The 10,076-nt window shown below is 39.3% G+C and overlaps 1 pseudogene across 1 annotated transcript in view; it reads right to left on the minus strand.

The window, feature by feature from the left end:
* The window catches only part of LOC308562846 (tyrosyl-DNA phosphodiesterase 1-like), a 66,083-nt pseudogene extending 56,665 nt beyond the window's left edge, over positions 1 to 9,418 (minus strand). Inside the window, exons 1-2 of the transcript in view lie at positions 9,323 to 9,418; positions 1,550 to 1,846 (exon numbers count right to left, since the gene is read on the minus strand). The product of the transcript in view is annotated as a tyrosyl-DNA phosphodiesterase 1-like (transcript). The remainder of the gene's footprint in view (positions 1 to 1,549; positions 1,847 to 9,322) is intronic.
* Positions 9,419 to 10,076: the final 658 nt, after the last annotated feature.

Consider the following 10,076-nt stretch of genomic DNA (forward strand, 5'->3'; position numbering starts at 1 on the left):
GAGGAGGGAATGGAGCAGGAGAGGCAGCTCTGGTGAAACAGTCCATGAAAGTGCAAGCGGATCTGTGGAGGGGGAAGGCTGAGCCAATCATAGTAAAGGGGACTGCGTGAAACACCACCACATCCTACCTTATTCTCTAAAATGTATTTGAATTCTGTTTTTTTTTTTTTTTAAATATTTTTAATTGATTTTTAGAGACAGAAGAAGGGAGAGGGAGAGAGAGAAAGAAACTTAGATGAAAGAGGGAAACATCTACTGGCTGCCTCCTGCATGTGCCCCATAAGGGGATGGAGCCTGGAATATGGGCATGTGCCCTAACTGGGAATCAAACTGGCATCCTTTTGGTGCATGGGACAATGCCCAGCCAACTAAGCCACATGGGCCAGGGATTGAATTCTGTTTGTTGTCATTGTTTTTAATTTCCCATGTCTGTTTTAAAGTGAATTAAAAGAGAACAAATTTTCATCAGGATTGTGAGACTAAGGTTTTAGCATTTATAGGAAGTTGGCAGCACCAAGTCTGGTCTTATTTATGTGAGTCAACATGGAGCTTGGGTTCTAGAACACTGACCTTTACCCAGCACTGCCAGGAGCTACTGAGCATGCTGAGGCCCCATCCTGGGTTATCATTTTGAGGGCAAGCACTGCCTAAGAGGAGCTCTTCTTAAAAAGGGCATCTTACAAAGGAGTAAATATTATTTGGGGAAGGAAAAAGCAACAGAAGTTCTTAATTAAGTATTTACCATATTCTGGATATTTTCTTAAATATGAGCTGCCGTGAGCAATAAGCAGCCCCGAGACTTGCTCTCACGTGGTATAGACTTTAGTGGGAGAGACAGCTGATGAAAGTTGATGATAAAGGCTATAAAGAAACCACAACGAGGTGAGCAGATAAAAGCTGATGAAGGTTATCAGGGAAGTTTTCCTAGATGAGGTGACATCTGAGCAGAGAGCTTGGTAGAATAGGGGCATAGACTTCTGGTATTCAAGAGAGCCCTGCAAAAGCTTCTCTTCCCATCCAAGTTCAGAATCAATTAAAAGGTGAGAAGTCAGCATCCTGGTTGGAAGGATGTGGCATCCTTAAAAGAGTGTTCAAAGCTGCTTTAATAAAGGAACTATTAACAAAGGCATTGGATGGATTAAGGACAATCCACAAGGTGCTGACCACCACAGACTTGACAACAGAGGGGAAACCTCTCTCTGTAGGTCTTCAGGGTCTGAGGAAGGGAGCCTTTCTAAGAATTGGGCAAGAGAGAAGATTGCTCAGTAGGAACTGTGGCCTTCAATACAGGGATGTAACGACTGCCTCCTGGTAGCCTAGCAGGAAAGGAGCAGGGGTACAAACACCCCATCTTCTTCTTTCTTTTACCTTCTAATTTTATGTCTGTGCCTTCCATTGGTCTTACCCAACTAGGAACCAGTAGGCAAGGGAGCCCTACACAGAGAGCAAAGGTGAAAGTTAGAGAGTAGGTAAGAAGGACAAATGAAAAGTGTCCAGTACAGACAAGTAGCAAAGCATAGAGCATTCAAAATGCCACTTCGATGGTTACAATGCTGATATCGAAGACCGTGTAACTACAGGGCTGTGGATGCTGAGGGAGAGGAGAGGACGGTGTTCTGATGGCTGAACAGCAGGGAGCTGGTGCGGACAGGAGCATCGAGAAGGAGCGCCGGAGGAATGGAAACTGAAACCCAAAGCCAACGTCGTTTTCTCTGCTCCCAGTGTTCTCTAGAGATGGCTGGCGGAGGCGAGGGGAAGGCGGCGAACACTCACTATAAGCCGTGTCATTTCCATCTGCCTCTGAAGCCTTGGGGTTTATCTGTGATGGGCAGCGTGCTGTCTTGTTCTGCGATTGTAATAATAGCAGCAGAGATAAGCACTTTTTGAAAGAGATCGCTGTAGCTGTGGAGATGAATAGATCTGATGGTTTCACGGCACCTTTCCAGTTGCAACTTTCATGTTGACTGCTTTTCCTAATGTAAAATTTTCTTTCTTTAAAACACAGTGAGAGAGAGAGAGAGAGAGAGAGAGAGAGAGAGAGAGAGAGAGATTGTTCTTACCAGCACTTTGACTGAAATAATGAGTACATTTAATCTATCCCATTGGCTGAAACAATTAAATTTTTAAAAGAAACTTAGTTATCCCAGAATTAAATGACTGTCTCTAACTGAACCATATGGGAGCAGTTCAAGTTAGCCCCACAGCAGTGAGCACAAACACAACTCTTAATCCTTTCTCCTCCTGACTTACATAAAAGTGTTATCAGCTGAGGGGTAACAAAACTGGACCCTTCTAGGGAGCACATGTGTTTTCGTGAATGAAAATGAATCCATATGATCCGGGCAGGCCTCAGTCTCTCACTTTGCCAAATGGGATAATAACTCAGTTCTAGACATTTACCAAATATGTACTGTGTAATGTACTGTGTATCATTCATTAGAGGAAAGTAAGCTCAAGGACTTTACTCTTAACTGACCCAATTAATACAACCGGGGACTAGAACTTGGAGACTCTTCACATTAGATTCATGTCTTTTCATTGCATTCAAACTCCTTCAGATTTCACAATTCAGGTCCATTCCTGAATAGATTCCTGGAGCACAGGCATTTGCCTGTAAGACCCAGCCAAGTGATATAAATGTGTCTTTCAAAGGAAAAAGGGTAGAGAATGGTGGGGCCCAGGGCTCACTGAAGAAACAAGCCTCACATTTCAGTATGCACATTCACTTAAGCATACAAAATGAATCAGAAAGCCATTTTTGGGGATAAAGCATGTCTGTGGCTGGATTAGGCCAGGGATCTGCCAATTCACCCTGGAATTCAGACCTCTTAGGAAATAGTTCACTTTCCATATAATTGGGGAGGATCCTAACTGAAAGCTTTCTCTCTTTCCATGCCCTCTTCTCATATTTTCTCTCTCATTTATTTAAATGACTTCATGTTTCTCACCACTAAAGTTCTTTGTTGATATTAGCAACTTTTAAGGAAATGTATTTTCAAACTGTGTGCCCACATACTGACAGAAAGAGAAAAGTAGGTTTGATTACAAATATTTACATGGGGTTCCAGTGTTCTTGAAGTTTACTGTAATTTGAGTATATAGAAGAGTAGAGCCCAGGGGAATATGTGTTACTTAGTGTCCCTCCTGAATCATAAAATTTGACAAAAATCCAATAGTGCTGTTAAATGCCAAATATGCAGGTTGATGTATTAAACAGGAAGTAGTAGGGGACTTCAGGATGAAAACCAAGCCAAACCTTACAGCCATGCTGAGACATAACCCTAATGACTTCACACTTCTGTTCTTAGCCTGTCTGCACTAGACCACTATGTCTGAAAAATATAGCTAAGCTATGTAATGGCTAAATTAAAGTTTTTGAAATAATCAAATCTTCCTACAACTATAACTACAGCCTAACTCTCCTGAAAGTTGTGGCCATTTTATATGTCTAATGGAGTGATTAACTAAAACACAGAAAGAATCAAGTGTTCCTTGGACATCTATCACAAGAATAAACTGAATAAATGAGCAACTTAGGCATACAGATAATGTCTTCAAGTCGTACAACACACACACACACACACACACATACACACACACACAGTTGAAAATGAATGAGTGAGATTGACTTGGAAATTGCCTGGTTGGATAGTTCATTAGTGGGACAGACAAAAGGTATGTTGATAAGAGGTCAGAGTCAGATCACAGAAAATTTCCTTATATTTCACATTTCTATCCACCATTTACCCTATCAGAATCTTTTCTGAAGTCCAATTCATGCTCATTTTGCCTTCACCTTAGTGATATGAAGTGAAATAATGGTGATATTATTAATAATGATTGTTAATAATGATCCATATAGCACCTTTACCCTCTCAAAGGGTTTTTAGTGCCTTATCTCATTTTGTCATCTCAGTAAGCCTTGGAAGGGGGATAGCCTGTTTGGATTAAAAAAAAAAAAGAAAGAAAGAAAGAAGAAAAAAAAGGGAATTGCCTTTGTTTATACAGTGTTGGTACAAAGTACAGACAGCCAATCCCCAAATCTAATACTCTATTTGGAGAGGAAAGCAAAAATTACATGATAAGGAATGTGTGTCAAAGGAAGACTATATTTTCATAACCATCACTGATTTTAAAAAACAAATTTCAAAGCTCAAACCAAAAACCTCTATTTTATATATTTTTCATTCTAGTTTATATGTAATCACTATACACTGGAAAGTCAGAGTGTCGCTCTCATCTCAGCAGCAGCCCTGCTCTAGCCCAGAAACAAGTGCATTGTTTATTCTGAAAATCTCCACCTCAATCCCACAATCATATCTCATTAGTTGGTTACTATGTCTCACTGGGTTTACACAATCTGTATGTATGGACGAGAGAAGGTTACCAACCAGAAAAATCCCTCGATCCCTGTCCTCATTCCTGGAATCCAACACAACACTTTCCCAAACAATCTAAGATGATGAGAGGTGGGGATGGGAGGGAGGGTCCATATAATGACAATTACTAGCCCTGTACAACTCTGTTACAGGGTTGAGGTAGGGATTTATTGAGATATGTGTGCAAAGTTACATTATAAATTTCAATATAAAAAAGATTATAGGGAACCCATACTCCTATCTCTCTCCAAGGAAAAAGGGGATTGTAATTTCTAAATAATATAATGTGATCAAAAGTGACTTCACCACTCTTAGAGGGAAAGTAAAACTAGCTTTAAACAAACAAAGAGTTAAATTCTCCATGTAATGGAATTCTTTCTTTTCTTGTTATTGAAAGGGGCAATATAAAATTCATGCTAATGGGGTGACTACATTTTAATCAAACATGATGCGTTCTGAGAAAAACTAACATTTGCATCTTGAGTGAATTAAAATCAGTCATTTTTCTGATGTAGAGACAGAACTGATATTGTAACACCTATCTCAAACCTTATGCATAGAAATTTCAAGGCTATAGAACCTAATTTTACCATCTTCCAAATCTCTCCATTAATATTTGGCAAAAATTTGAGACCAAATTTATAAGAAACAAGGAGGTACCCTAAGGACCAGCTTCCTTCTTCTGTGAAAAGATGTGGAATTTTCTAAAAGGAGATTGTATAAATTTGAAAGAAAGGTCCATGTGCAAAAGTAAAAGAGAGGCAGAGTGAAACTGAGAGAGAGAGAGGCAGAGACAGATACACTCCAAAGAAGAATAAACCCATATGGATTTCTGTTGACATAGGTAATTGCATAGCAGGCAGACTGGGGAAGGCTTGATTTCCTGATTCCATCAGCAACTCTTCCCCAAGTTACCAAGGAGTTCCCTCCGAGACAGCAGAGGAGGGTCCTGCCATTATGAGGTCACATGCGTAAAGATAAGTGGTTCTGTTGTTATTAACAAAGCTAAAGATGAAGGTGTAATTTGAAAGCAGTGATGAGAGATTTGATTGGAATTGAGTCATGATTTGGTAGGGTCTGTATTAGTGTCCCGTATTTAAGGGGTCCAAACCTGGATATAACCAGAGAATATCAAGCTATCCGGACTATCACTCACTATTTTTTATTTTTAACAAAGAACAAAATGGAAAACAGAATTATGAATTATATACTTTCAGGAAAAGTCAGAATAAAAAGATTTATGTGTACTGAAATACCATAAGATGAGACCTACCAGGGTGATAGGAATAGTAGCTAATACTGAGTGTGTTAGGCACTGGTCTAAGGTGTTTCCATGAATCAACTACTTATCTTACACAAATAGCTTATTTGAGGGGCTGAATTTATCCCCATTTTACACAGGAGTAAATGAGATACAAAGAGATTAGCTAACTTGCAGAATGAGACACATCTAATAAGTAAACAAGCCTGGATTTAACATATATAGTCTGGTTACTTAAGTATTCTACATGCACACCAAGCTTTCTACTGACTGCAAAGCTGAGCCTCCACCTGACAAAATGAATCCTCAGACTCCACTTCTTTACGTATTTCCTAGGTGGTTCATGCAGAGCCAACACAAGGGTGTGTATGTCAACATACACGGAACCTGTGCCCATCAACCAACACTGTCCAGTAAAACAAAGGGCCTGGTTCCTGTGTTTGTCTTTGTTTCCCCATCACGTCACACACGTAGGCCTCCTATAAATATCTGTAATTTATGGAGTTGATGACTCAGCAGTGCCACTGAAGGACTCAGATCTTTAAGCAGCTGGAGTTTACCTGAAGCTATTCCCTGAAGTAGTGACAGAATAGGGGTTTGGAAACTCCTTAACCACCCATATAATTTTGTGTGGAATACCATTACAAAAGATAACTTTCCATATTTTTTTCTTTTCTTTTTTCTAATTATATTCTAAATGTTCTGGAATGATCTTAGTGTCACCATATCACTCAGCACAAGAAAACCACAGAGCTCTTATGATTGTTTTGTTTTGTTTTTCTGTAGACTGTAATGTGCTTATTGATTTGTAGAGTAGCTAGATTTCCATAGGTAATCTTTTGCAAGAGTTGCATTTGCATGTCATCCACACAGGGATCCATTTAGAGTCATCATGAATCGATTTGCTAGAGCTTACGTTTTTCCGACTTTGGAATTATATCCTAGGAAAACAGAAAACACATTCTCTCCTGCTGTATGAAATATGCAGGAGACTACTTTGGGTTACAATGCTCTTTTGCATTAGCACAGATGCTGAAAAGCAAATTCTCGGCTGCTCCGTCTCACTCAGAAGGTGTGCTGCACTAATAACTGTGTATGGGGGAGCGCTGCCAACTCACAATATAACAAGTTAAACTGCATGTTGTATTAGCATTATTCTTATTGCTAATGTAATGTCTATTCACGAAAGCAGCATTGTTAGATTGTTAGTACTGTAGATTGTAATGACAAAAGGAATTAGATGGGTTTTCTATGTTAAATCAATCATTAAGCAGTGCCATAATTATTTGCTGTTGGGAACGCTCTTTTTTCTATTGTAAAATTGACACAGTCTATGAACGTAATTGCTGTGTTTTCATCCTAGGGCCCTTTAAGATTAGAGTCTGGGAGGAAGATGTGGCACTTCTAATCCTTCTGACATTTCAGAGGGACTATCCTGGCAGGAATAATATCACATCACTGTGTAATTAATCAGTGCATTTTCCTGTGGTCTGTGAAGCCTGTGTTTCCCTCTGCATTTGAGAGACAGAGAGGTGGCATGTACGAGCCTTCTGCGGCTTTAATTACAATGTGATGTTGGGTCCAATTATATTCTTGGGCTATTTGACCTTTTCAGGTTGTATATATATTCAGACCATTTCACTGATACTGGCGTGGAAAATTTCAGGCATCAATGTATGTCGGTTTGAGATCATTGGATACCTGTTTCCCTCATTTCCCTGTGAATAAGAAAGCCTTACAGTGTATAGCTGGTAATGATGACATTAAATTAATAAAGAAAAACCTTTATTAGCTGAAATGGCATCCCTTGGTCTCACAGATGATAAGGTCAGCACAGCAGGAAACTTTGTTAAGGTATAACATCCCTCCCTCCTGCTCTCTCCATACATAATCTAAATGTATCTATTTCTCTGTGTCTCTAAAATTAATGTGGAGAATCTTTGTCCTATGTACCTATATTTGGATTTAAGAGAAAATAATCTCTATGGAGGGTTTATCTAAATGACTTTTTCAGCAATGTCATATGATTCATTAAGCACCTGAGACAGGTGCACAGAACTGTATATGATTTCAGTCTTGCATGGAATTAGTATTAATATTAATATCAATAAAATTGGGAGAAGGACTCGTATTTATAGGGCAATAGATCTGGGGGAGATACATGAGAGGAAGACACAATTTCTGCTCCAAAAAACAAACAAACAAAAAAATAGGAACACATAGCTAGAGTAGAGAAGAAAATGTGATAGGCTTATAGTAGTTGTACATATATGAATTCATTCTAGAACAAAATAACGTGTGTAGGTATTCAGAGATGGTTTCCTGGAAGCAGTGAGATCTTACCTCAACCTTAGTGTGTAGAAAATGAAGAACTAAAGGAAGTTTTTAAGCAGAGGCATTCTATGCTGGAAGTGGTGACTTAGTGAGATTAACCTGAAGTTGATGATGACCAGGGGGTAGAGGAAAGCATCAATGAAGACTCTGAAAGGCTGTCTTCTTAGTATATGGAGCTATGTGATCAGGGAAATAGCGAGTCTGAAATAATAAAACTTAGTACTGATTGAGAACTGAGGGTGAGTACTCCAAGCAGATGCAGGAGGCACACTGAGCACCTGTCATTAGAGAATTTCTCAGCACATTAACTACACATGACGTGCATGTGTAAACTGCACAAGAGTGGTATATGTAAATACTGCGTGCATGTGTGGGTATGTGTCAGATATTATACAGAATGTTATGTATTATATTTTATTCTTCCAACTCTGTGAAGTGGTTAACATTAACTCTATGTTATAGATGTGGATAAGAAAATCCAGTTGTTCTAGTTGAAGAAGCCAAACCAAACTGAACCACACAGGGGCCGGATGGCACTCAAAGCCAGGCCTTCTGCTTCCATGGATCATCTTCTTTCCACTCACAGTTTCCAATTTCCAAGTCAGGAAAGGTAAATTTATTAAGTCTCTGTATGCAAATGTGAAACTTTTCATTGTTAGTTATTTTTCAAATCTGTACTAATGAGAGATCGGGAAGCAAAAATATGGGCTTAATTGCAGTTCGCAGGGTGAAAACGCACTGTGACTGCAAAGGGTTCTTGTCTGTGACAGGTGCTACTTAATGATTCATCATCTATTAAGGCAAGGCCGTGGAAAAATACAATAAGGCTGTGATTTTCAGGAACCGTAATTCAATTTTTCAAGGAAACAGAATAGATAGCGTGGAGACTATGAAAAATTCAGAAACTATTTATGACTCTTTATTTGGTTGGCTTTTATTTATTTGGTTGTTTTTCACTTTACTGTTCCCTCCCTTAACCTTCTCACAGCCAGGGATTTTCCATGTATACGTATTCATATGCCCAACAGAGGACGCCCATATGACCTTCCCAAGAGCAGGTCTCTGATGCCCCCACATTGTGTGCTTTCCTTTGTCTCCTTAGACCTCTTTTCTTTAAGGCCTCTGCTTTCTGAAGCTCCTCTGCCTATCTCATATCTAAGCCTGTCATGCCAGTCTTCCCACCTGCATTCTCGGACCCACCCAGGGCAGGAGATGGGAGCCTCAGGGTCCCCCACTGTGTGGTGGTCAAGAGAGGGCCATCCTCACTGTAAGGTTACCCTAGGAATTAATAGACAAAGACTTAATCCCTGAACTCCCAAATTTTCCCTCAAGCCCAGTTCAATCTTACCCTGCAGTGTCCTGGATTTGAGAATGGAATTCCTGGCCCTAAGTGCCCAAGTCGAATGCTCTCCATGGTCTTCGTGCTTGGATTGGCCTGCTTCATCTTTTATCTAGGGATCTTATTTGGTAAAACATTGTGCTTTTTATATTTTCTTCAAACCCTTTTCCTGGGGAGAAAATTTCTCACAAAACTCTTCATTGGCACAATAGAAAAACACTATGTACCCACGTGAATTCCCAACACAGTGCTGCAAAAAAAGAGATAATCACCCTGAGGTTCCTTCTGGTTTTACTAAGAGGACCACCAAGTGACACAAAGCAAGGAGAGAATAAGTATTCCACCGTACCTTTTACATGATTTTAAATTATGTGGAATTAAACACCAGTCTACAATTTTATAAGAACAATTACAAGCAAAACAATACCCATTTACTGCAATGAAATGGGTACTAAGAAGACTGAGAATAGATAACGGTGGTAAAAGCCAATCTATCAATCAAGAGATACCTCTTGTGGCTAGTGATCCTAATTTACCCTTTAGTGAGTAGTATGACTGAGTAGAGCCTCTGACATCTGAAATAGCAAAAGGAAAAAAAATGGATAGTGATGGTTTATTATTGTATTTTCTTCTAAATTTTAATTTACCTTTCAATTCTAATTCACCATTTAAAGCAGGTGAATTCATTCTGCAAATATAATCAAGGGATGTTCATATTGCATTAATAGATTGCTTTAGTTTTGTACTTCTCACAACTTAATTA

This window comes from Miniopterus schreibersii (genome assembly GCF_964146895.1).
Source record: "Miniopterus schreibersii genome assembly, chromosome: 10".
NCBI classification, from domain to species: domain Eukaryota; kingdom Metazoa; phylum Chordata; class Mammalia; order Chiroptera; family Miniopteridae; genus Miniopterus; species Miniopterus schreibersii.